The 27,500-nt window shown below is 39.9% G+C and overlaps 1 protein-coding gene across 16 annotated transcripts in view; it reads right to left on the bottom strand.

The window, feature by feature from the left end:
* The window catches only part of LOC123510504 (adenylate cyclase type 1-like), a 292,904-nt gene that overhangs the window by 102,920 nt on the left and 162,484 nt on the right, over positions 1–27,500 (bottom strand). The gene's annotated exons all lie outside the window — the stretch shown is intronic.

Genomic DNA, 27,500 nt, shown 5'->3' with positions numbered 1-27,500 from the left:
TATTACGGTAACGGGGAGGAGGAGGAGGAGGAGGAGGAGGAGGAGGAGGAGGAGGAGGAGGAGGAGGAGGAGGAGGAGGAGGATAGAGGCACCGTGAATGAGGGAGAAGAAAAGCCGTGGCACCGAGACACCAAGAAGAAAAAGAAGAAGAAGAAGAAGAAGAAGAAGAAGGTGGTGGTGGTGGTGGTGGTGACGAGAGTATTTTTCATAATCTCCCAGGAAAAGCAAGGTTCAGTCAACAGCTGTACTACTTTCCCTCTTGAAATAAATAATAAGAATGTGTTTTTAGTTAAGCAAGGTTGAAGTTATGAAAATGCGTGAAAATGTGCAGAAAAAATGCTGGAATGTTATAAGGACTGAGAAAATTAAGGAATGTGAATAGAAGTTAGGAAAAAAAGACAGTCTGGTTTAAAAGTGAAGAGAAATATATAGAAAGCCATGAATAAATAAAAAGAGAACATGCATACATAAATACACATATATCTGTGGTGTCTATAAATGTCACATCAATAGACAGGAAGCCAATTAAATAGTTAGGAACCTTATCATTACACACACACACACACACACACACACACACACACACACACACACACACACACAGACAGAGAGAGACAGACAGACAGACAGACAGATACACACACACACACACACATTCACAACTATCTACTCTCGTGTGTCCTCCATCATTCTTCACACCCTCTTTATTCTATATTCTTTCTATTTCCTCCTCTTCCTCTCTCCTGTTCCTCCAATTAAACTTCGTCCTCTCTACCGAAGTCCCAGAAATTATCGCTGTGGTGACTTGCATGGTGAAGTTTGAAGTTACGCAAGAGAGAAGTTGACAGAGCGAAAAAATAGTAAAAAAAAAAATAAATAAATAATAAAGGGAACGAAAATATAAGAGGACGCAGATGATCATTATGAAACTGGGGAGAGAGTGAGAGAGAGAGGGACGAGGGAGAGGAAGGGGAAGGAAAATTGGGTGGGGAGAGAGAGGAGAGGGAGAGAGGAGAGGAGAGAGAGAGGAGAGAGAGAGAGAGAGAGAGAGAGAGAGAGAGAGAGAGAGAGAGAGAGAGAGAGAGAGAGAGAGAGAGAGAGAGAGAGAGAGAGAGAGAGAGAGAGTTAAATTGAACAGAAAAAATTAACCTTGAGTGAAAGAAATCGATTAATAAATTACACACACACAGAGAGAGAGAGAGAGAGAGAGAGAGAGAGAGAGAGAGAGAGAGAGAGAGAGAGAGAGAGAGAGAGAGAGAGAGAGAGAGAGAGAGAGAGAGAGAGAGAGAGAGAGAGAGAGAGAGAGAGTTATGCTTTATCACCAGACCATAGCTTATCAAATGCTCCGAAAACCGAACCACTCAATGCTCACCCCTCACCCTCCCTTTCCCCCCTCCTCCCTACCTCCCTGGGCCCCCCCCGACACGCCCGCACCCCACGCCGCCCACGCCCACGTTCACACCCAACAAACCAACACAGAGACACGTGAACCTTCGATAATCAATGAGAGAGAGAGAGAGAGAGAGAGAGAGAGAGAGAGAGAGAGAGTCAGAGTCAGGTCCTCATTTTGCTGTTGTCAACATATACATAAACATCAGTCAGTCTCTCTCTCTCTCTCTCTCTCTCTCTCTCTCTCTCTCTCTCTCGTTGGCCATAAGCCTGATTTATAAATAACTCTTACCTAATTTATTAACAAAGCAAACTCACAATATTACATTTATTATCTTATTTTGACATTTTTTTCTCTCTATTCACTGTTATCATCTTTTTCATTATAATTATTCTTTTCTTACTTACTTACTTGTTATTGATTTCCTTTTTCCTTTCAGTTATCTTTTTTCCTTCCTTTTTCCTCTTTTTTTTATATAATTGTTGTACCTTCCCTTTTTTTTCTATCTATTTATTGTTATTGATGCTATTTTTCTTTCCATTTATTCTTTTCCTTCCTTTTCACTCTTTTTTCCTCAATTTCCTATGTAATGATTGTACCTTGCCTGTCTTTTTATTTTTCTCTATTCATTCTTATTGTTTCTATTTTTCCTTTCAGTTATTCATTTCCAATCTTTTCATTCTCCTTTTTTTCTCAGATTTTGTGTAATTATTGTACCTTGCTTGTTTTTTTTTTCTTCTTTTTTTTTTTCCTTGGTTTCATCCGCTTCAAGTTTCAATCAGCTGTTTAAATCTCTTCATTTGTCTTCCCTTCCTGTTATTATTTGTCATTCAGAAATTTCCACCTTTAATTTAATCCCATTCACGGCTATTTCATCTACTTTCCCTTATCACCTTCATCATTACCATTTACATCTATCGATCGCTTACCTCTCCCCTCTTCTCTTTCTGCTTCTCCATGTAATCCTCCCTTTCTTCTTCTTCTCCTTATTCCTCTTCCTCCATCTACACAATACCTCTTCGCTTCATCTTTCCCTTTCTTTAGTTTTTTGTAACATTCTACAGAGTCTTTTTTATGTCTTTCTTTCCCTCTTCCTCTTCGTTACGACCGCCACGCCTCCTTCCTTCCTTTTTTACCCCTTGTTTTCCCCTCCCACCGGCCTGTCACGACTCCTCCCCCACTCCTTTCTACCCTCTTCGCCTTCCTCTCCTCTACCCTCCCTCTGATGCCTTCCGGGAAACGAGACTCATAAAGTAAAGGGGGAAAAAAGTGAAGACACAAGAAACACATGTTGAATTTCTCGCCTTATACGAAAAATAAGAGACAAAAGGAAAAAAAAAAAAAGACAAAAACTAAAGAGATTACAAAAGAGGTGAGACGAAAAATTGTAATCGAATAACTCGTTTGAAAATTGTACGAAATAGAGAAGAGGCAAATGGAAAAAAAAAAGAGAGAAAGATACGAACGGGAAAAAAAAGAAGAAAACGAGAATGAAAGACTAGAAAAGACGAGAATAAAAAAAAAAAATAACAGAATGACTAGTTTGAAAATTATTATTCGGAAAGAGAGAGAGAGAGAGAGAGAGAGAGAGAGAGAGAGAGAGAGAGAGAGAGAGAGAGAGAGAGAGAGAGAGAGAGAGAGAGAGAGAGAGCGAAAATAAGACTACAAAAGAGGTGAGATTGAAAAAAATAATAAAATAACTCGTTTGAAAATTAATTGAAAAAAAAGAGAAATAGAAACAAACTGAAAAAAAAAGACAAAACGAAAATAAGAAACAAAAGAGGCGAGATGAAAGAAGTGGGATAAAAAAAAAGAAGTAAATAAAAAAAAACATTACTTTGAAATCATGAAACAAAGAAAGAAAGAGAGAAGAAACAGAAAACAAGACAAGATAAGAAAAGAAAAGAAAATGACTACAAAAGAAGAGATGAAAAACAAAAATGGATGTAAGAGATAAATAGCAATAATAATAAAAAATAAATAAAATAAAAAAATTAGTTTGATATTATGGGAACATATGGAGAACACAAAATAACGAATATAAAAATAAATACAATAAGAAAAAAAAAGACAAGTAAATTTTAAGTTTATATTAACACAAAATACATTAAAATGGTAAGGTGGAAAGAACAACATGAATAAAAAACCCTCACAAATGGCAAAAAAAAAATAAAGAAAATAAATAAATAAATAAATAAGAAGTAGGAACATTCATAACAGATAGAAAATTGAGTTACAAATAGCAATTAATGAAAAGAAAAAAAAAAATGATGATGATGATGATGATGATGATAATAATAATAATAATAAAAATAATAATAATAATAATAATAAAAATAATAGTAATTATAATAACAATAGTAATCATGCTTCAACCACTACTACTACTACTACTACTACTACCACCACCACCACTACTATTACTGCCACTATTACTACTACTACTACTACTACTACCACCACCACTACTACTACTACTACTACTACTACTACTACCACTACTACTACTACTACCACCACTACTACTATTACTACTACTATTACTACTACTACTACCACTACAACAACTACTACTAGCACTGCTGCTACAACAACAACAACAACAACAACAACCACTATTACCACTACTACTACTATTACTACCACTACTACCACCACAACAACAACAACAACAACAACAACAACAACAACAACAACTACTACTACTACTATGGTGAAGGTCCCAAAAATAGTAAGAGCGGTGTGATGTTGGTCTCAAAATAGTCTAGTATGTCGATGGTGGTCCCGAAATAGTAACAGAACAAAGAGAATGATGAGACAAAGGCGAGTGGAAATAGAACACGCTCATAACACCAGCATGACGAGTGTCCCTTTACTGCACCAAGACATTCAAAGCCTAAGAACAACAGAAAACGAGAGAGAAGAAAGAAAAAGGAAATGGATAATGGAAATAATGGAAAAGGTAAATTGGTGATGGAAATGAAGTTACTGAAAGATTAAAAGGGAGAAAAACTGGAAAAAAACGCAAATAAGAGAAAGTAAAAGGGAAAAAAAAAGAGAATGAGATAAGAAAAGATAAGTTGAAGATGAAATTTAAGAAACAAAGATAAAAAAGGAAAAAAAAAAGCTGCAAACGATAAAGAATAAAAAAATAAAAAGAAAAATGATAAGAAAAGAAAAAAAAGGTGGAAATTGTTACTGAAAGATAAAAAGGAGAAAGAAAAAGAAAAAAGGGAAACGAGATAAGAAAAAAAAATTGGAGATGGAAATTAAGTTACTGAAAGATAAAGGAAGAAAAATCAACAAAAAAAAAAAAAAAATAAATAAAAAAAAAATAATAAAAAGGAGAGGAAGACAAAGAAAAACAAAACAAAATCAAGATATACACGTGCAAAGCTTCCAAGAAAATTAATTTGCATCCAGGAGAGGGAGAGAAATTTAAGGTGTTGGTGCATCAGTGGGTCAGTGAAAAGCGTGACAGAGAGAGAGAGAGAGAGAGAGAGAGAGAGAGAGAGAGAGAGAGAGAGAGAGAGAGAGAGAGAGAAACCCCACTGAAAACACACAAATATACTCTTCACTCATTGCTTTTTCATTCATATCTTTAGTGGTTTAGTGGCAAACTGATCACATTTCTACATTACCAAAGGATGACTAAAAACATGATGGCGGTGGAGTTTGATTGCTGGAGAAATGGATAAAAGAAAGAAAACAAATGATGGAGGAGGAACAAAATTTCTGAATCCTGAATGTCCACAACAACAAAGGATCTGATCTCCTTATCCTCCTCTTCCTCCTCTGCAGATAACACTCGCTTTTTCATTCATATATTTAGTGTTTTAGTGACAAACTGATAACATTTCTACATTACCAACAGGAGAAACACTCTTCGTACCCCGCCTAATTATCTCCGCGGCCTTGAAAATTAATCGTGGTGAGAGGAAAGCGTTTCTGAGTATGAGCTTTGCATACCTGAAATATCTGACCGCATTTGATATTTCCTTTAAAAGTCCATATATCAAGTAAAAATCTGTGTGTTTGTCTGTCTGTCTGTCTGTCTGTCTCTGTCTCTCTCTGTCTGTCTGTCTGTCTGTCTCTCTCTCTCTTCCTCTCCTCCTTCCTCCTCTCTCTGTCTGTCTGTCTGTCTGTCTGTCTGTCTGTCTGTCTGTCTGTCTGTCTGTCTGTCTGTCTGCCTCTCTCTCTCTCTCTGTCTGTCTGTCTCTCTCTCTCTTTTTCCTCTGTCTGTCTGTCTGTCTGTCTGTCTGTCTGTCTGTCTGTCTCTCTCTCTCTCTCTCTCTCTTATACTTTCAGCCTCATCTCTTACATTTTCCTTCCTCCTCTTCATCCATTCCTCCCTCTCAGTTACTTAGATTCCTCTCACTCTCTCTCTTCCTTAACACCTCCCATCTACCTCCTCCTCCCATCCTTTACCTCTCTTCCCTCTCTCTTCTTTCTCCATTATTCCTTTTCTCCATTTTTCTGTATAATTTCTATGGTACTAAAATTTTGCCATCCTTTTTCTTTATTTGCTTTTATTCGTTCCTTTTCTTTTTTCTTTTCCTTCTGTTTACTTTTCTTCATTATCTTTGCTCTTTTTCTCTTCTTTTCGTTTTTTTTTATCTATTTCGTCAATATTTTAGTTTTTTTTCCGTTATTTTTTTTCATCTTGTTTTCTTTTTATTCTATTTCTCTCAAGCCAACTATATTTTCTTCTATTTCTTCTTTTTCCTCTTCTCCACTTCCTTTTTTCATCTTCTATTCAATTTTTTCCTTTTCATTCATTATTCAGTTTTTCTTATTAGTTTTTTTTTTCTAGTAGATATTCACTACCATCAATAAATTTCTCTCTTTTTTACTCTTTATTTTCATCTATTCCGTCTATTCTCTTCCATATCTTTTCTTTTTTTTCCATTATTTTCCCATTCTTTCTAATTAGTCTTCATTACCATACTGTTTTCCTCTTTACTTCCTTACGTGTCTAGTGTTTTTTTCTCTCTCTTTTCTCTTCTAAATTTCTGACCCTTGCCTTGCCTTCCTTTGTTTTTTCTTCCCTCCTTTCCTTTCCCTTTCCTTCCCTTCTCTTTTCTTCTCTCTTCCCTTGCCTTCCCTCTTCTATTCTCTTCTCTTCTCGTCTCTCTTCTCTACCCTTCCCTTCCCCTTCCCCTTCCTTCCATTCTCTTCTCTTCTCTCCCCTTTTCTCCCCTCTCTTTTCTTTTCTTCTCTTCTCTTCTCTTCTCTTCTCTTCTCTTCCTTCCTTCCTTCCCTTCCCCTTCCCCTTCCTTCCCTTCCCAGTCCTCCTGCTCCTCCATTCTTATAGTTAATAACTCGGGCAGGTGTCTCTATCTCTTTTAATTAAGGAATTATGGAGGGAAAAAGTACCTTGGTGTAATTAGGGAAATTGAGAAGGTTGACTATTCTCGAGAAAATTACTACAGCGGGTGTTTCATTGGTAACTGTTAATGAGATGTATTGGAGGTGGTGTGTGTGTGTGTGTGTGTGTGTGTGTGTGTGTGTGTGTGTGTGTGTGTGTGTGTGTGTGTGTGTGAGAGAGAGAGAGAGAGAGAGAGAGAGAGAGAGAGAGAGAGAGAGAGAGAGAGAGAGAGAGAGAGAGAGAGAGAGAGAGAGAGAGAGAGAGAGAGAGAGAGAGAGAGAGAGAGAGAGAGAGAGAAAGGCCCCCCTTCCAATGTTGTTGTCAGCTGCTTCTTGTTTATGCTCAAGTTCCTGTTTGGAGTAGTGGTGACGTGGCTACACACACACACACACACACACACACACACACACACACACACACACACACACACACACACACACACGTGATGGGTAGGCCGTGCGTCACACCGTCACTCCTTTTAGCTCTCTATCACCCATTGACTTGCCTCGCCACATGACGGGGCTATTATGAACCACGCACTTAATCGCCTTCACCTTTATAAACATTCAATTCAAGCAAGGCAACACTCCAATGTATGTTATTTTCACTGTGTACATTTCAGAAACGACTAGTGTTATTACTTTTAACATTAGGGTTATTTTCACTCGTTATTTTGTCACAGATTTTTTTATTTATTTTATTTATACCATGTGGGCTTTTCACGGGAATTTATCGGCTAAAGGGGATACTTTTTCGGGTACCACTTATCTCAAAGTCCACCCGCTAGGATACCGTTGCCCCGAGTGAGGAAGCCCAACCTACACTCGGACCGTGGACAGGATTCGAACAGATGAGTAATAATAATTAATTTAAGCAAACCAACACTCACTGTATGTTATTTTCACCATGTAGACTTTAGAAACGATTAGTGTTAATACTTTTTACATTTAGCGTTATTTTCACACGTTATTTTGTCGTAGATGTGTAAAAATAATTGATTCAAGTAAACCAACACTGCACTATAAGTTATTTTCACCGTGTACATTTAAGAAACGATTAGTTTGTGAAGACTGGCCGTTTATCTTCTGACCTCCATAGATCTCTCCTAATGTCAATAAAATCATCTAATCACACACAAAACTCATAGTAAAAATGTACCTCAGTATTGAAGAGGTTAAGAAACGATTGGTATTATTGCTTTTTTATCACTTACGTTCAGTTATTTTCACAGGTTATTTCGTCATAGCAGAGCGACAATAAACATTTGAATTGAGTAAGCCAAGTTATTTTCACTATAAAAAACAACGAACCATTAGTGTTTAGATATTTTCTTTTATTTAGATCCGGTTATTTTCACAGGTTATTTTGTCATAGCAGAGCAACAATAAACATTTTAACTAAGTAAGCTAGCACACTAAGTTATTTTCACCATACAAAACAACGAACAATTAGTGTTTAGATATTTTCTTTTATTTATGTCCGGTTATTTTCACAGGTTAATTCGTCATAGCTGAGCGACAATAAACATTTAAATCAAGTAAGCCAAGACTCTAAGTTATTTTCACCATACAAAACAACGAACGATTAGTGTTTAGATTTTTTTATTTTTTTTTTTATTTAGGTACAGTTATTTCCACAAGTTAATTCGTCATAGCTGAGCAACAATAAACATTTAAATCAGGCAATAAAAGTTTGAATAAGGCAAGTCCACACCCCAAGTTATTTTTTTTACCTCGCACCATTAAAGAACGATTAGTGTTATTAATCTTTTCACTTAGGTACGGTTATTTTCACGGGTTTTTTTCGTCATAGTTGAGTAATAATAAAAGTTTAAATTAAGCAAGCCAACACCCCAAGTTATTTTCACCCTACACAGTTAAGGAGCGATTAGAGTTATTAGGACTTTTGCTCTCAGGATTATTTTCACAGGTCATTTTGTCATTCCTGAGCAATAATAAACGTTGAAATCAAGCACGCCAGCACTCCAAGTTATTTTCACTATACACAATTAAGGAACGATTGCTGTTATTACTTTTTTTCCCACTTAGGTACGATTATTTTCACAGGTTATTTTGTCTTTCCTGAGTAATAATAAACGTTCAAATTAACCGGGCCAACACTGCACATTTTTATTTTCACCTTACATAAATAATAAAGGGAAAAAATAGGTATTTCTCTTTTATATATAAGTATGGTATGTTATTTCCACAGGTTATTCTGTTATGTTTGAGTAATAAATATAAACTGCACACTATGTTATTTTCACCGTATACAAATAATTAAACGATTAAGTATGACGATCTTTTTCCACTTAATGACGGCAGTGTGTTATTTCCACCGGTTATTTTAGCATACCTGAATCGCAATAAACATTTCACTCGAACATGCCAAGACTTCATACCAACACCTTACACAAATAATGAAGAAACCATTAGTGCTATTGAGACATTAACTCCTTCAGTAGTGGGACGCATATTTACCTTGAGTTTCAGGTGTGACTGGACGATTTGATTGACATTAGGAAGGGTCTATGGAGGTCACAATAATAATAGCCACAGTCTTCACTATTTTAATCCCCATACAAGTTCCTGAAGCTGTATAAAAACACCAAATAATAAGCTAAATTAGTATGAAAACGTGTCCTGGTACTGTATAGGTTAAAATACAATATGTTGTTTTCACACGGTTTTGTGTCACACCTGAAACAACAAACGCTTCAATAAACGTCGCCAAAAATGTACACTAATAGCATAACAGAATCTAAATAGAACACAATGGCACTAGATGCGAACACTATACAATTAAATAATGATGAAAAGGTGGTATTTCTATCTATTTTGTTTGAGGTTATACGTTTACACACACACACACACACACACACACACACACACACACACACACACACACACACACAGAGGAAAAAATACAAAGTTCAAATGAAACCCAACTATAATACAAACAACGCAAGTAATCAAATATAAAAAAAAAAAAATAAACGTTTGGTATTTTCTTGATGTGAATAACAATTTCAGCTCTACAAATCATAAATCGCACTTGAGGCAAAGCAAACAATGCAAGTCAAACACGAGCAGTGAACGCGAACACTATACAGCTAATTAAGGATATGAGAAGTGTGATGAATTTTTAAACTGCATTACTTCACTGCAAATAGGAAACACAGGCACGTCACACATACAACAAGAAAACCAGACTAAAATAGATAATCATAATGCTAAATATTACACCTCAAACACATGCATGCTAAACTTTTAAATTGCATAATACTTAAAGGTGTAAGAGTAAGCAGTATTTGGTGTTGTGGTTGCTGTTATTGGTGTTGTGGTTGCTGTTACTGGTGTTGTGTTGTTTTACCATTGGTGTTAGTGGTAGAAGCAGGAGAATAAAGAAAGGATATATTACTATTGTTGTTGTTGCTATTGCTATTTATGCTAACTGCAATAAGAAACACAGGCCAGTCACACACACAAAAAGAAAACCAGACCACAATAGATAATCATAATGCCAAATTTTACACCTTAAACACATGCATGCTAAACTTTTAAACTGCATAATACTTCACTGCAAATAAGAAACACAGGACTTTCACACACACAAAGAAAACCAGACCACAATAATCATTCACATTTACAAATCTTAAACAAATACATGCATGCACCCTCATACACATTTACCTCCCTCAGTACTGGGACGCATTTCTATCATGAGTTTTGGGTACGTTAGACGATTTTATTTACATTAGGAAAGGTCTACAGAGCTCAGAAGATTAATAGCCAGAGTCTTCACTATTCTAATCCCCATATAAGTTTCTAAAGGTGTATAAAATCACCAAATATTAAGCAAAATAAATATGAAAACGCGTCCTGGTACTGAAGGGGTTAAACACTATATACACCCTCTATACGTGACCAGTTTAATTCAGTGAGTTTAAATGATAAGAAAACATTTAAAGGAAAACAGAGGAGGGGGCATCGAGGTACAGTGGAACCATGCGCACTTTGGGGTCCGAGGGGTCTCCAAGCGCACGGGTTCGAATCCTGTCCACGGTCCGAGTGTAGGTTGGGCTTCCTCGCTCGGGGCAACGGCTTCATAAAGGTGGGCTTTGAGATAGGAGGTACCCCAAAAAGTATCCTCTTTAGCCCATAAAGCACATGTCATGGTACATTAAAAAATAAATAAGAAAATAAAAAATAAGAATAAGGCTAAATAAAGGACATGAACACTAAATAAGGACGTAAAGGTGAACGATATGTTTCACTAGTTTCAATTCAAAGTGAACCAAAGCAAAACGAAAGCAAACGAAATAAACGAGCACTGAATCCGAACACAGCTAATTAACATAGAGAGGAAGTGCGATTATTTCTTTACAACCTGGTGCGATAACTCCAATTCCACCAGCCACAACTCCCAGCGACACACACACACACACACACACACACACACACACGCCCAGTAGCTCAGTGGTTAGAGCGCTGGCTTCACAAGCCAGAGGACCGGGGTTCGATTCCCCGGCCGGGTGGAGATATTTGGGTGTGTCTCCTTTCACGTGTAGCCCCTGTTCACCTAGCAGTGAGTAGGTACGGGATGTAAATCTAGGAGTTGTGATCTTGTTGTCCCGGTGTGTGGTGTGTGCCTGGTCTCAGGCCTATCCGAAGATCGGAAATAATGAGCTCTGAGCTCGTTCCGCAGGGTAACGTCTGGCTGTCTCGTCAGAGACTGCAGCAGATCAAACAGTGAAGCACACTACCTAAACGAAGTACACACAGTAAAAGCACTCACGAAACGCATATAAAGAAGAGGTATATTCTTTTCCTATAAAAATTCCGCCAGCTACAATTCCCATCAACACAACAAACACTACTTAAACCGAGAACGCTAAGTAAAAACACCCACGAAACACAAACAAAGAAGGGGCATATTTTTTTTCCTATCCAAATTCCGCCAATCACAACCCAAATCAACACAGCAAACACCACCTAAACCAAGAACACTTACTAAACAACACTCATGAAATACAAACAATGAAGAACAGGCATTATAATCTTTCCTATTAAAATTCCACCAATCACAACTCAAAATCAACACAACAAACAACATCTAAATCAAGAACACAATGTAAAAACCATCAATGAAACACAAATAATGAACAACAAGCATGATTTCCGTTTTTTTCTCCTCAGTGCATCAGTATATTTGTTCAAGTCGCGCCTTTTATATGAGTAAGGTTCCTCTCATCTACATTTTCTATTGCCTCTCACTCGGGGGACGTCACAGGATTGATAGCTGTGCCCCCTTCCCCCTTCAAGCCATTAGCGAGTTGGCAGCCAGGCGCGTCACGAGAGCCAGGAAAGGATAACAGACAAGCGCGGCAACACGACTTATTTTAACCTGCTGTGGGGCGCCGGCTGACAAGTGAGAGGTGGTAATTTTGCATCATAAACCTCATTCAAGAACTCACCAACGCATGAACAGCGAGTGGAGGTCTTATTAGCATGATGTGTGTGTGTGTGTGTGTGTGTGTGTGTGTGTGTGTGTGTGTGTGTGTGTGTGTGTGTGTGTGTGTGTGTGTGTGTGTGTGTTTTGCTTACATTTCCTTTTTTCTTCTTTCCTTTTTTTTCTTCGTTTAACTATTTCTTTCAATCTTTTTTTTTCTTTTCATGTACATTTACTTTAAGTTCCCTCAAAGTAATATATTTTCTTCATTGAACGTTCCTCCTTAAGTACAAAATTTCCCTTCAATTAATTCCCTTGAGTTTTTAATTAGGTTTGATTAAGTCAAGCGAGATTTTATTACATTAGGTCTCTTTAGGTTAGGTAAGGTTGTTTTTGTTTTGTTTGAGTAAGGTGAGGTGAGGTGAGGTGAGGTGAGGTGAGGTGAGGAGGTGAGGTCAGGTTAGTTTAGGTTAGGTTAGGTTAAGTAAGTTAAGGTAAGATAAGGTAAGGTAAGGTACTGTAAGATTAGATTAAGTTAGGTTAGCTTAGGTAAGATAAAGGTTAGGTTAGGTAAGATAAAAGGCAAGGCAAGGCAAGGCAAGGTAGGGTTAGGTTAGATTAAGTAAGGTTAGGTAAGGTGAGGTAAAGTTAGATTAAGTTAGGTTAGGTTGGGAGTTAGTTAATAAAAGGTCACGTTATGTTAATTCAGGTAAGATGAGAATAAATGAGTTAAGATTAGGTTACATTAGGTTAGATAAGATTAGGTTACGTACGATTAGAATAAACCAAACTAAATAGGGCTTTGTTAGGTTAATCATACAGAAAGGTTACTTCGTCATGCAAAATTAATAAGGTAGATTAAATTAGTCATAAAAATTAATAAAGACAAGATTGATCCTTTTGGTTTAATCGTTTTTGTTGTCCTACTCTAATTTTTCCATCTTGCACACACACACACACACACACACACACACACACACACACACACACACACACACACACACACACACACGAAAGAAAGGTTAGCTATGCAGAGTTAATAAGGCTAGATAATATAAGCAATACAACGTTAATAAGGTTAGATTAAGTTATTTTACATAGCTCCAGTAACATGCTGAATACAGTAAACACAGAGTATGAAGCAACAACAACAAGGGGAATGAAGAGTGAAATCCTTCCTGGTACAACAGTGGAACCATGCGTGCTTTGGGGTCCGAGGGGTCTCCAAGCGCACGGGTTCGAATCCTGTTCACGGTCCGAGTGTAGGTTGGGCTTCCTCACTCGGGGCAACGGTTTCCTAGTGGGTGGGCTTTTAGATAGGAGGTACCCCCAAAAATACCCACTTTAGCCCATAAATTCCTGTCAAAAGCCAACATGGTATAAAAAAAAACTCTTTTTTTTTTTTTTTTTTTTTTTTGAGACACGAATTCACTTTTACTCTGCGTCTGTACACAAACTGAGCCTCTACAATACCATGACACGTGTTCAGTTTCACTCTGCTTACTATTTGGAGAATTTACACAGCTACAGAAACTCATGTGGGGGATTAAAATAGTGAAGACTGGACTTTGAATCTTCTGACCTCCATAGACCCTTCCGAATGTAAATAAAATTGTCTAATCACACTCAGAACTCATGGTAAAAATGCGTCCCAGTACTGACGGGAACTCCATAGACCCTTCCTAATGTCAAATCGTCCAATCACACCCAGAACTCAAGGTAAAAAATGCGTCCCAGTACTGACGGGACCTCCACAGACCCTCTCCAATGTAATAAAATCGACCTATCACACCTAGAATGTTAAAAATGCGTCCCAGAACTAAAGGGAACTCCACAGACCCTCCCAATGTAATAAAATCGACCTATCACACCCAGAATGGTAAAAATGCGTCCCAGTACTGAAGGGACCTCCATAGACCCTTCCTAATGTCAAATCACACCCAGAACTGAAAGGGTTAAGAAGCGGAATGCAGCGGGATGTAGACCATTGAGGGAAATAGAGGCAGGGGAGAGAGCAAAGTGGCGTGATGTGACAGCGAAGGCGACGTAAGAAGCTTAGAGAGAGAGAGAGAGAGAGAGAGAGAGAGAGAGAGAGAGAGAGAGAGAGAGAGAGAGAGAGAGAGAGAGAGAGAGAGAGAGAGAGAGAGAGAGAGAGAGAGAGAGAGAGAGAGAGAGAGAGAGAGAGAGAGAGAGAGAGAGAGAGGAGGAGGAGGAGGAGGAGGAGGAGGAGGAGGAGGAGGAGGAGGAGGAGGAGGAGGAGGAGGAGGAGGAGGAGGAGGAGGAAGAAGAAGAAGAAGAAGAAGAAGAAGAAGAAGAAGAAGAAGAAGAAGAAGAGAGAGAGAGAGAGAGAGAGAGAGAGAGAGAGAGAGAGAGAGAGAGAGAGAGAGAGAGAGAGAGAGAGAGAGAGAGAGAGAGAGAGAGAGAGAGAGAGAGAGAGAGAGAGAGAGAGGGGAGATGAGGGTAGGAAAGAGGAAAAATACGAGAAAGGAGAAAGGAAAAGAAGAAAGAAGAAAATAAGAAGAAAAGAAAAGTTTAAAGAATAGATGAAACAAAATAAGAAGAGGAAGAAGAGAATATAAGATAAGAAAGAGAAAAGGAGAAGAAAGAAAAGAGATAAAGAAAAGGAAGTAAGGCAGGAAAGAATAAAGGAAAAGAAGCGAGAAAAGAATAAAAAAAGGAAATGAAAGAAAATCAAACAAAAATAGCGAACAAGACGAGAAAAGAAAACAAATAAGAGGAAAAGAAATTGAAGAAAGAAGGGAACAAAGAAAATTGAAGAAAGTATAGAAGGAGAAGTAGAGAAGAAGAAAAGGGAAGAGGGAGAGAGGGGAAAACAATGGAAAAGAGGAAAAAGAGGGAAAAAAAAGAAGGACAGGTGGGGTCCAGATGCTTGCCAACACCTGATTGTTTGTCTTGTCATGTTTGTGTCACCCCCCCTCCCTCTCTCTCTCTCTCTCTCTCTCTCTCTCTCTCTCTCTCTCTCTCTCTCTCTCTCTCATGAACACAGATCACATATAATGCCAACAGGATGAGAGAGGAAGGGAGGAGTGGGAGGGGAGGAAAGGGAGGCAGAGGAGGAAGGAGGAGAGGAAAGAAGAGAGAGAGGAGGAGGAAAGAAGAGGAGGAGGAGGAGGAAGAAAGAAGGAGGAGGAGGAGGAGGAAAGAAGAGGAGGGAAGTAGAGGAGAGGGGAGGAGAAGGAAGGGAAGGAAGAAGGAAAATTTTACCAAGTGTTGAGAGAGAGAGAGAGAGAGAGAGAGAGAGAGAGAGAGAGAGAGAGAGAGAGAGAGAGAGAGAGAGAGAGAGAGAGAGAGAGAGAGAGAGAGAGAGAGAGAGAGAGAGAATAAAGACGCAAAAGTGGAGGGAAAAAGTAGGAAGAGAGGAGAGAAGGAGAGAAGAATGGGAGATGAGGGAAGAGAAGAGAAGGAAAAGAAGGATGGAAAGAGAAGGATGGAGAAAGAAGAGAGGAAGATGGAAGGAAGAGGAGAAAAGAAGAAGGAAGAGAGAGAGAAGAGGGAAGAATGATGGAAATAGGGAAGAGAGAATGGAAAGAAAAGTGGAAAGAAGAGAGGAAGGAAGATGGAAGGAAGAGAAAGGAGGGAAGAATGAAAGAAAGAGAAGAGGGAAGAAGGAAGGAGAGAAGAATTAAATAGGAAGAAAAATTCACATTGTATTAATTCTGTTTCTTTTTCTTCTTCTTCTAAATTAAAGCTCCGTTAATGAGGAACACACACACACACACACACACACACACACACACACACACACACACACACACACACACACGAGAGAGAGAGAGAGAGAGAGAGAGAGAGAGAGAGAGAGAGAGAGAGAGAGAGAGAGAGAGAGAGAGAGAGAGAGAGAGAGAGAGAGAGAGAGAGAGAGAGAGAGAGAGAGAGAATAGTTGAGAAATCCGAGAAACTAAGGAAGAAAATCAGACGGAAAGGAACGTTGGAGGAGGAGGAGGAGGAGGAGGAGGAGGAGGAGGAGGAGGAGGAGGAAGAGGAGGAGGAGGAGGAGGTAAAATCGAAAAAAAAAGAGAAAAACGAATGGCAGAGATGATTGTAAACAGATCTTCTTACTCTTGAATGACGAGGAGAAGGAGGAGGAGGAGGAGGAGGAGGAGGAGGAGGAGGAGGAGGAGGAGGAGGAGGAGGAGGAGGAGGAGGCGATGTGACCTCTACTTTCCTCGCAGAAGGTCATACGAGGTCCTTCAGTTCTCTCTCTCTCTCTCTCTCTCTCTCTCTCTCTCTCTCTCTCTCTTAGTTCACTGATTTAATTTTTCCTTCAGTCCTTTTATCTTCTTTTTCTTCTTTTCCTGTATTTTTTGTCTTTTTTTCATTTCCTTTCATTCGTAACCAATTTTGTTTACGTCTGATTTCAAGATTTTTTTTCTATTTTCCTTCTTGTTTTCCTTATATTGTCTTTTTTTTCCCTTGTATTGTTTCCTTCCTTCCATCCTTTGTGTGTTTCTTCCTTTGTTCTCTCCCTTTCTGTTTCCTTCTTTTGTCTTCCTAAGTTCCTCTCTTCTTAGTCTCTCTCTCTCTCTCTCTCTCTCTCTCTCTCTGTTCTTGCTTTCTTATACTTTCTCTCGTTTTTTTTGTTCTTTTTCTCTTTTACTATTCTTCTCTTTAGCTTCTATCTCGTTGTTGTTGTTGTTGTTGTTGTTGTTTTTTTTTCTTGTTTTTCTACTTCCCAATTTATTATTTTTATTTCATCTTTAATTTGCTCTTACTTCGTTTCTTCTTCTGTTGCTTCTTCCCTTTCTCTTCTTTTTTTTTAGCTTCTCTTTCTTTCTCTTCATTCTGTTTCATTTCTGTTCAGTTTGTCTTCTTCGTCTTCTTCTTTTTCCTCTTCCTCCTCCTCCTCTTCTGTTTTCTTATTTCTCTCCTTCATTTCTCATCCTTGTCATTTATTGTTACTTTCTCTTATTCTTGCTTGATTATTGCTGTCTTTTTATCTTCTTCTTCTTCTTCTTCTTCTTCTTCCTCTTCCTCCTCTTCTGCTTTCATATTTTCCCTTCTTTCTTTCTCATCCTCCTCATTTATTGTTCTTTTCTCTCATTCCTACTTCATTGTTGCTCCATTTGTTTTCTTAATCCTTCTCTTACTTCTTCTTCTTCTTCTCCTTCTTCTTCTTCTTCTTCTTCTTCTTCTTCTTCTTCTTCTTCTTCTTCTTCTTCTTCTTCTTCTTCTTCTTCTTCTCCTCCTCCTCCTCCTCCTCCTCCTCCTCCAATTACAGGAAACTGGATCGCAATATCCTTTTTTTTTTTTTTTTTTTTTTAGGAAAATTAGGTTGGCTTTCCAAGTTTTCCATCAATATACGTACTACTAGATCCCCCTCTCTCTCTCTCTCTCTCTCTCTCTCTCTCTCTCTCTCTGCAGGATTTTTCGTTATTTCTTTTCTCAAGGATTTTTCTCGCTTGGTTAAAATCTACTGGAAAACTTGTAATTAAACTCTTTTTACTGGAGGAGGAGGAGGAGGAGGAGGAGGAGGAGGAGGAGGAGGAGGAGGAGGAGGAGGAGGAGGAGGAGGAGGAGGAGGAGGAGGAGAACTTCAGGAACAAGTGCGTGGATAAGTGAAGGATTGTCAGAGAGAGAGAGAGAGAGAGAGAGAGAGAGAGAGAGAGAGAGAGAGAGAGAGAGAGAATGGCTAAGTAATCCTCCTTCCTTTCCCCTACCACCACCACCACCACCACCACAAGCCTTCCTAATCCTTCCCTCCATCACCGCCATACACTCACCAATCGCTCTCGTTCCCCGCCACACGCCATCCAATCCCGATTCAGCACCACCGATCCTTCCTAATTCCCTTCCTTCCCTCTTCCTTACTCCCCTTCAGTTCCCCTTCAAGGCCCATTTTCTGACACACTTCCGCGCCTCACCTGCACTATTTTCAAACGAGCTCTAGTTGAAGTGACACGGGTTTCTACAGGTGTTTTTGTAATTCCAGTGGTGTTAACAAGTTTTCTGCATTACCAACAGGAGAAATACTTTTTAGAACTCGGCTAATCGTCTCTGTGATCTATTTTCAAAGGGTTCTAGTTGAAGTGACAGGGTTTTCTAAGTGTTTTTTGTGATTCCAGTGAGTTCTAAAGAGTATTTGTCCTGTTTTCTGCTTTATCAACAGGTCGAATGCTCTTTAAAACTCGGCTAATCGTCTCTGTGATCCATTTTCAAAGGGCTCTAATTGAAGTGACACGGGTTTCTAAAGATGTTTTTATGATTCCTAGTGGTGTTTGTTAACAAGTTTTCTGCATTACCAACAGGACAAATACTCTTCAGAACTCGGCTAATCGTCTCTGTGGTCTTTGAAAATGGTCACGGTGGGAGAGGGAAGCGTTTCTGAATATGTCCTTTTTAGTTCCCTTCCGGAGAAACACTGCTGAGAATCAAGCTTGTTATCACTAGTCTTGAACAGTCCTGGAGACTCTTTGAGGGTTCCATACCCGCCAAAACATTCTCCAGTAAATCGGAAATATCAACTTCAACGTCAACTTCCAGACTCCTTGAGGACCTCTAAAACCCATCAAAAGATTACTTCAGTAAATCAAAGATATCCTTCAACTTTCAGACTCCTCAAGGATCCCCAAAACCTACCAAAAAATTCCTTCAGTAACTCAGAAATATCCCTAAACTTGAATTCCTTCAGGACTCAAAACCAATCAAGACTCCTTCACCAACACAGATGATTTTAAACTTCCACTCCTTCAGAACCTTCACGAGTACCAAAACCCACAATAAATAATTCTTCAGTAACCATAGATCCTTCTTCCTTGTATGGGCTGCGTCACCTCCGTTCCCTCAGGTCTCGCTTCAGGTCATAACACTTCACAAAGGCGGCGCGTGAACTGAGGAGCGTTGGAAAGTTATAAAGGTGATCTGAATGGATTTGTAAGGCGAGGGAAGGCTGGTGGTGATGTGACTACTGCTCATATCACAAAGGTTAGCATTATTACCTTGTTACGAGGGAATAACGTGGATTGGGAGGTGATTGTGGGATCTTTCTCTTTCTCTCTGTCTCTGTCTGTCTGTCTGTCTGTCTGTCTCTCTTTTTATATTTATACAGTTTACATCATCCAGAGTATGTCACCACTACCTTATACCTCTCTCTCTCTCTCTCTCTCTCTCTCTCTCTCTCTCTCTCTCTCTCTGTGTGTGTGTGTGTGTGTGTGTGAACATTACAGGACTAAAAAACTCTAAGAAAAAAGTTTAATAAATTGAGTACTAAGAACACACACACACACACACACACACACACACACACACACACACACACACACACACACACACACACACACACACACACACACACACACACACACACAGCGAACCAGAGAACGAAAAAAAAAAAGTAGAAATCTGAAATACGAAGAGAAACAAACAACTGCAACAAAATGACAACAGAAAATTTACAATGAAATAAAATTCAAAAACTTTTACTCCACAGCGGACTCTCTCTCTCTCTCTCTCTCTCTCAAGGAAAAAGGATAGAAGGGAGGAAAGAGAGAGAGAGAGAGAGAGAGAGAGAGAGAGAGAGAGAGAGAGAGAGAGAGAGAGCGCAAGAACGGTTTTTGGGTTCTTCAAGGTGAGATACTGAAGCCACTCTCTCTCCCTCTCTCTCTCTCTCTCTCTCTCTCTCTCTCTCTCTCTCTCTCTCTCTTGTATACCTTCCTCTTCATATTCCTCCCCTTTCTAATTTTTCTCTACGTATTTCAATCTTTCTCTTTTTTTCTCCCTGCGCACACTTACCAGAGAGAGAGAGAGAGAGAGAGAGAGAGAGAGAGAGAGAGAGAGAGAGAGAGAGAGAGAGAGAGAGAGAGAGAATATTAGAATCAAACACTTAGAACACACCGGTAAATCTTGTAAATATTAGCCAATTGTATTATTTCCTATACTTATTACTGTTTTCTCCATTTACAGTAATTATCAGTTATCCTAAGTTCTTTTATTCACCTTCTTTATTCCTTTATATTCTATCTCTCCTTTCATTTACAATCTCTTTCCTCTTCCTCTTTATTGTCTTTTATCTTCCCTTATCTTCATTCCTTTCTACTGTTAATCATTCTTTTATTTCCTCTTCCTTTACGTTTTCTGTTTAATTTCCTGTTTTTGTTGGTTTTAGGCCAATATTCTGAAACACTTCATCGCCTCACAGCACTTTCACTATTTTCAAAGGGCTCTAGTTGAAGTGACACGGGTTTCTAAGGGTGTTTCTGTAGTTCTAGTGACATGTTAACAAGTTTTCTGCATTATCGACAAGGCAAATACTCTTCAGAACTCGGCTAATCGTCTCTGTGATCTATTTTCAAAGGGCTCTAGTTGAAGTGACACTGGTTTCTAGGGGTTTCTGAGATTGTGGTGACATGTTAAGTTTTCTGCATTATCAAAAGGAACTCTTTAGAACTCGGCGATTCATCTCTGTGGCCTTTAAAAATGCTCGCGGAGAGAGAGAGAGAGAGAGAGAGAGAGAGAGAGAGAGAGAGAGAGAGAGAGAGAGACAGAGAGAGAGAGAGAGAAACGTTTCTAAATACGACACTTACTGTTCCTCCTTATCACTCCCCCAATTCTATTTCAACACATCTCTCTCACTGCTACTCTTCGACGTTCTTCACCTTCCTTCCTCCCTCCAGCAAGGTCAATACTTCCCCCAATGACCGGCTCTCCCTGCATCGCTCCCTCAGCACACAGATCTCCCTGCACCGCTCCTTATTATCTCCCTCGGAACAATTCATCTCCTTAATACGTGTTTACCGAATCATCCTTCTGAAAGCGTCGCCTGATAATGAAACGAGGAGGAGGAGGAGGAGGAGGAGGAGGAGGAGGAGGAGGAGGAGGAGGAGGAGGAGGAGGAGGAGGAGGAGGAGGAGGAGGAGGAAAGGGGAAACTAAAGTAAGTCACGGTCAGTTTATAAAGATTATCTACTGTGGTAAACTGTTTATCTACTAAAGAGAGAGAGAGAGAGAGAGAGAGAGAGAGAGAGAGAGAGAGAGAGAGAGAGAGAGAGAGAGAGAGAGAGAGAGAGAGAGAGAGAGAGAGAGAGAGAGAGAGAGAGAGAAATTAGCTGATTAGAAACTGAAGGAGAGAAAGGAGAAAAAGAAGAGAGTTAAGCTGACGTTGAGAAAATGGCAATCAGGAAAAATAGAGGAGGAGGAGGAGAAGGAGGAGGAGGAGGAGGAGGAGGAGGAGGAGGAGGAGGAGATAACAAGGCCACATCATCAAGGGTATAATCACCTTACTTCTCTCCCACAAACTCTTGCTTCCAAAGGTGATTTCTGCAGGTAAGCCCAGTGAGTGAGTTTCCTGAGAAGCACAACATCATTAGCTCTCAGACTTCAATGGGTGTCCTGCAGGTTAATGAAATAATCTGGTGCTGTGAGAGAGGGAGAGAGAGGGAGAGAGAGAGAGGGAGAGGTGGCTAATGACAGATATATCATGTTATTTCGCACTTTCGCAATATATTAAGTTCTATTAAAGTCACAACTACAGGAAGGTATTAAATATATACAAGTAAATAGATACGAATTTAAATATGTAAGTTAATGAATGAATAGGAAAGGATGGGTAAAGAGAGAGAGAGAGAGAGAGAGAGAGAGAGAGAGAGAGAGAGAGAGAGAGAGAGAGAGAGAGAGAGAGAGAGAGAGAGAGAGAGAGTAGTCATGCACATTTTTCACCTATTTGTATGCATGGGAAGTTTTAAGCTTATCCCGGCTCTTCCTTCCTTCCTTCCTTCTCTTCTTCTCTTCTTCTTCTTCTTCTTCCTTCCTTCTCCTTCTTCTTCTTCTTCTTCTTCTTCTTCTTCTTCTTCTTCCTTCTTCTTCCTCTTCTCTCTCTCTCTTCTCTTCTCTCTCTCTTCCCTTCTCTCCCCCATTCCATTATTACCCTTGTACCTTTCCATCGCATTCTTTCCTTCTCCTTTTACTTAATCATTTTTCACTCCTATTCTTTTTTTTTTCCTTTTTCATAATTTTTTTCATCAGTCACTTTTTCTTCACCTTTTTCGCTTCTCTGCTATTTTTTTTTATAATTTCCACTTTTTCCTTTATCATTCTTATCTCACATTTCATCCTTTTTTTACCTTTCCTCTATATTGTTTTTCTTCCTTCTATCTTTTCTTCTTATTCTTTTTCACCCTTATCATTCTTCCCAAACACTCTAAACATCCCTTATCTCATCCTATCTTCCTAATTCCCTCCACTTTGCCTCAGTACAATCGGCGAAGCTCAGACGTGTTAGAAATCTGACTCAAACACAAAACAGGAAGCACACTCTATGACAAGTATTCTGAAACACTTACGACTCCATCTCCACAATTTTCAAGGCTCCAGTTGAAGGTACATAGATTTTTACATGTGTTTCTGTGATTCTGAACAGATTAACAAAATTTTTACACTATTTACTGGCGAAACGCTCTTGAGAACCCGGCTGATGATTTCTGTGACGTTTGATAGACAGTTGTGGTGAAAGAACAAAGCGTTTCTGAATAAAGGCATATGTTTCACTAGTGTTAAGCCCCATATGAGGCGCACACACACACACACACACACACACACACACACACACACACATTCTCTCTCTCTCTCTCTCTCTCTCTCTCTCTCTGTTATAGAACGAAATTAATAATATTTCTATACTGCCACCTGCCGCAGAGAGAGAGAGAGAGAGAGAGAGAGAGAGAGAGAGAGAGAGAGAGAGAGAGAGAGAGAGAGAGAGAGAGAGAGAGAGAGAGAGTGTACCATCCAATTAGTTGTCTTCATTCATTTTTCTATTTATCTTTTTCTCATCCAGTTTTATACCACTTCAAGAATTTTCCCCCCAAACACTTCCACCTGCCGGAGTCCCCAAAGGCCACACCCAGTCTCCAGTTCCCGACACCTTAAAATAGAACGGTGGTGATGGAATTCAAATGAAGGTTTTGTCAGTGCTGCGGTAGTGAAGGCTAAAAATTATGGGAGTCTCAAAGGAAAGACTATATGAAAGAAGTGTTTTTGTCGAGTGCACTGCTTGAATGAGAGAAGGAAAGGGAAGCAGGCTGGAAGAAAGAAAAAGAAATAGAACAGAGACAGGAATAGAGGAAGGCAGACAGAAAGAAAGAGGTAAAGTGGGAGAGAGAGAGAGACAGAGACAGATAGATAGACATAGACAAAATGAAGTATATATAAAAAGAGAGAAATACAAACTATATTAAACGAGTGTGGAATGCAAGGCTTGAATAAAGGAAGGAAAGAGAAGAAGGATGAAAAAGAAAAGCAAAACGGATAGAAACAGAGAAAGACAGAAAGAAATAGAGGAAAACAGACAGAATGGGACAAAAAGGAACAGAAAGGAGACAAAAGAGAGAGAGAGAGAGAGAGAGAGAGAGAGAGAGAGAGAGAGAGAGAGAGAGAGAGAGAGAGAGAGAGAGAGAGAGAGAGAGAGAGAGAGAGAGAGAGAGAGAGAGAGAGAGAGAGAGAGAGAGAGAGAGAGAGAAATGCTAACTGTAGCAACTGAAAATAAGGATGATGAAGATTATTATCATCATTGTTGCTCTTACCACCACCACCACCACCACCACCACCACCACCACCACCACCACCACCACAGCCACTACTATTACTAAAAAAATAATAAATAAATAAATAAATAAATAAAACACGACGGATTTGAAAAGTTTACGATTAATATATTTTGACAGTCGAATAATTTTAAAACGGGAATTACATGAAAACAACAACAACAACAACAACAACTACTACTACTACTACTACAACCACCACCACCACCACCACCACCACCACCACCACCACAACAACAACAACAACAGCAAACACTATTACTACTACTACAACTAATACTACTACTGCTACTATTACTACTACTACTACTACTACTACTACTACTACTACTACCACCACCACCACCACCACCACCAATAACAACAACAAATACAGCAACAACAACAACAACACCAACTACTACTACCACTACTACTATTACTACTACTACTACTACAACCAACACCACCACCACCACCAACAGCAACAACAACAACAATTACTACTACTTCTACTACTACTACTACTACTACTACTACTACTACTACTACAAACACCACCACCACCACCACCACCACCACAAACCACCACCACCAACAACAACAACTACCACTACTACTACTACTACTACTACTACTACTACCACTACCACTACCACCATCACCACCACCACCATCATCACCACCGCCACCAACAACAACAACAACTACCACCACCACCACCACCACCACCACCACCACCACCACCACCACCAACAACAACAACAACTACCAACATTGGAGGTACACTCATTAAGTTACAGTGACACGCGGACAAGCCAATTTGAGTCACCATTATTCCTATGACTGACAGCAGAGAGAGAGAGAGAGAGAGAGAGAGAGAGAGAGAGAGAGAGAGAGAGAGAGAGAGAGAGAGAGAGTAGTTGTTCCTCATATTAGCATTTTTCTCAGGTATTATAAAATTTTCTATACATTTCGAATTTTCTTTTTAATATTAACTCTCTCTCTCTCTCTCTCTCTCTCTCTCTCTCTCTCTCTCTCTCTCTCTTCTTATCTTTCTCACCCTCCTCTTTCGTTTCATTTCTCTCAACTCACCTCTTCCTCCTCCTTCACCTTCCTCTCTTCCACGTCCCTTCTATCACCACCTCCTCCTCTTCCACACCTCCTCTTCCTCCTCTGTCAAGTCAATACTGCAAACGCTGGCAAAGTTTAGAGAACGGAAAACTCCTCCTCCTTCCTCTCTCCCTTGCGTCTCTCCTCCTCCTCCTCCTCCTCCTCCTCCTTTTCTACCGTCTGCTTCCCCCGTCTACCTGTCTCTCACCTCATTACCGGTTCTTAAAGGTAACACAGGTGAGTAAAAATGAAAGTAGAAGGGGCACTACTTCACCTGAGTTATCGAGGGTCTCTCCAATTAAGCCTGTTCGTGATTTTCTACCCTTTAACTCCCTACCTGTCCCTTCCCAAGCCTTTCCCTCGTTTCTCAAGGCCTCCCCTCGCTGCCAACTCCTTCCCGCAGGTTTCTCAACGAGGATCACGTCATAAGGAGTAATGTACGAAGGTAATGAGAGGGTAATATTTGGCTTCCTCTTGTGTGTGTTGTGTTTTTCGTTTTTTTTCGCATTTTTTTGGGGTTATTTGTGGTATGGGGTGATTGGAGGGATGGGGTGACGGGGTGACGGGGTGACTCTCTCTCTCTCTCTCTCTCTCCACCCCATCACTTTTCCTAACTACCCTTCCCGGCTCTAACTCATCCCCTTAATGACATCCTACCCCCATTTCCCTTAATAATAACTCTCTATACCCAGAATATTCCCTCTACCACCATTAACTACAACTACCACCACCACCACCACCACCACCACCATCACCACTGCCACCACCACCATCGCTCATTCAGTTCGCCTAACGCTAACAACATTCTTATCTTTAGTCATTGTTTGTTTTTGTTGTTGTTGTTTTTTTGTGTCATCGTTGTCATGTTTTATATGGAATGAATGCTCTCTCTCTCTCTCTCTCTCTCTCTCTCTCTCTCTGTCTGTCTGTTTGTCTGTCTGTCTGTCTCTCTCACACACAATATACAACACAAATAACTTCCTTCACAACGCATTTTTACATAACTCCAACAGGTGTGCATCTCATTAGTCACCTTTACCTGCATAACACACCTGTCGAGGCCTCCAGGTAGCGAAAGACTCGTGTTTACCTGTAATTATCTGAAGGTCACGCTATTACCTGCAGCTCTAAAGGGGGAACAGGTAAGGTAAGAGGGAGGTGGTGGAAAATTACCTGATAAAGGGTTACCTGTTCCCACCTGTGCGTGCGTGCAGGTGCGTTGTCCACAGGTGGTTCGGAGCATTGGGAAGGTAAAGGATGGGGAGGGTTGTGTGTTGAGGGTTATTATTATCCCTTCGTTGTATTTCAAAGTGAGTAATCTTTGTAGGTACATATATACATACACACGCACGCACACACCCATCCATACACGCACTCACGCACGCACATGAGTGATGTAAATAATCCACGCCACTGAACTGTTTTGCATTGAATTGCGTCTCTGTGTGTGTGTGTGTGTGTGTGTGTGTGTTAGTGCGCCAGACACCTATCATTGATCCATCAACACATACTCAGACAGACACACACACACACACACACACACACACACACAAGAAGAACAAGAAATAACAAGTAGGAAAGAACTTGAGATTATATGAGAGAGAGAGAGAGAGAGAGAGAGAGAGAGAGAGAGAGAGAGAGAGAGAGAGAGAGAGAGAGAGAGAGAGAGAGAGAGAGAGAGAGAGAGAGAGAGAGAGAGAGAGAGAGAGAGAGAGAGAGAGAGAGAGAGAGAGAGAGAGAGAGAGAGAGAGAGAGAGAGAGAGAGAGAGCAGAGAGAGAGAGAGAGAGAGAGAGAGAGAGAGAGAGAGAGAGAGAGAGAGAGAGAGAGAGAGAGAGAGAGAGAGAGAGAGAGAGAGAGAGAGAGAGAGAGCATACAGAACAAGAACAGTAGGGAGGACAGCGGGTAGGGGGGAATTGGGGCAGGGAAGAGAGAGCGGGAGAGTGGGAAGGGGTGAGGGGAAAGAGAAGTAGTGCCAGGGGGTGCAAGGAGAGGCATTTCCGGAATATGAGCCAGGCACTGCACAGCTCGGCCACGGTGCCAAGTCTGTGCCTAGTTGTCATGCAATGCTAACCTTCGCACCGCCACACCTGCGCATTTACCGACTGACTGGCATGAATAAATCGATCTTCACTTAACTAAACCATAACGTAGACTTACTCAAGACAACCCTGACCTACACTAACGCAACTTATGTTAACTCAACCCAACCCAACCCAACCCAACGTAACTTAACCTAACCTAACCTACACTAACGTATCTTGTATTAATCCAACCCAACCCAACCCAACCTAACCTAACCTTACTCAATACAACCCTAACTTATAACCAGTGCAACTTATATTAACCTAACCTCAACTAACCTAACCATCTCAGTACTGGAACGCATTTCTACCTTGAGTTTTATGTGTGATTAGACGATTTTATTGACATTAGGAAGGGTCTATGGAGATCAGAAGATTAATGGCCGGAGTCTTCCCCACACAAGTTTCTAGAGCTGTATAAAATCACCAAATAGTAAGAAAAATCAATAGGAAAACGCGTCATGGTATTGAAAGGGCTAACCTAACCTAACCTAACCTAACATTAACTCAACCTAACTCAATCCATCCTGACACAAACGCAATCTATATTAACCTAACCTAAGCTG

This window comes from Portunus trituberculatus, chromosome 29, assembly GCF_017591435.1.
Source record: "Portunus trituberculatus isolate SZX2019 chromosome 29, ASM1759143v1, whole genome shotgun sequence".
NCBI classification, from domain to species: domain Eukaryota; kingdom Metazoa; phylum Arthropoda; class Malacostraca; order Decapoda; family Portunidae; genus Portunus; species Portunus trituberculatus.
Note: the sequence above shows the minus strand (reverse complement) of the source record. Positions and strands in the feature narration are given on the sequence as shown.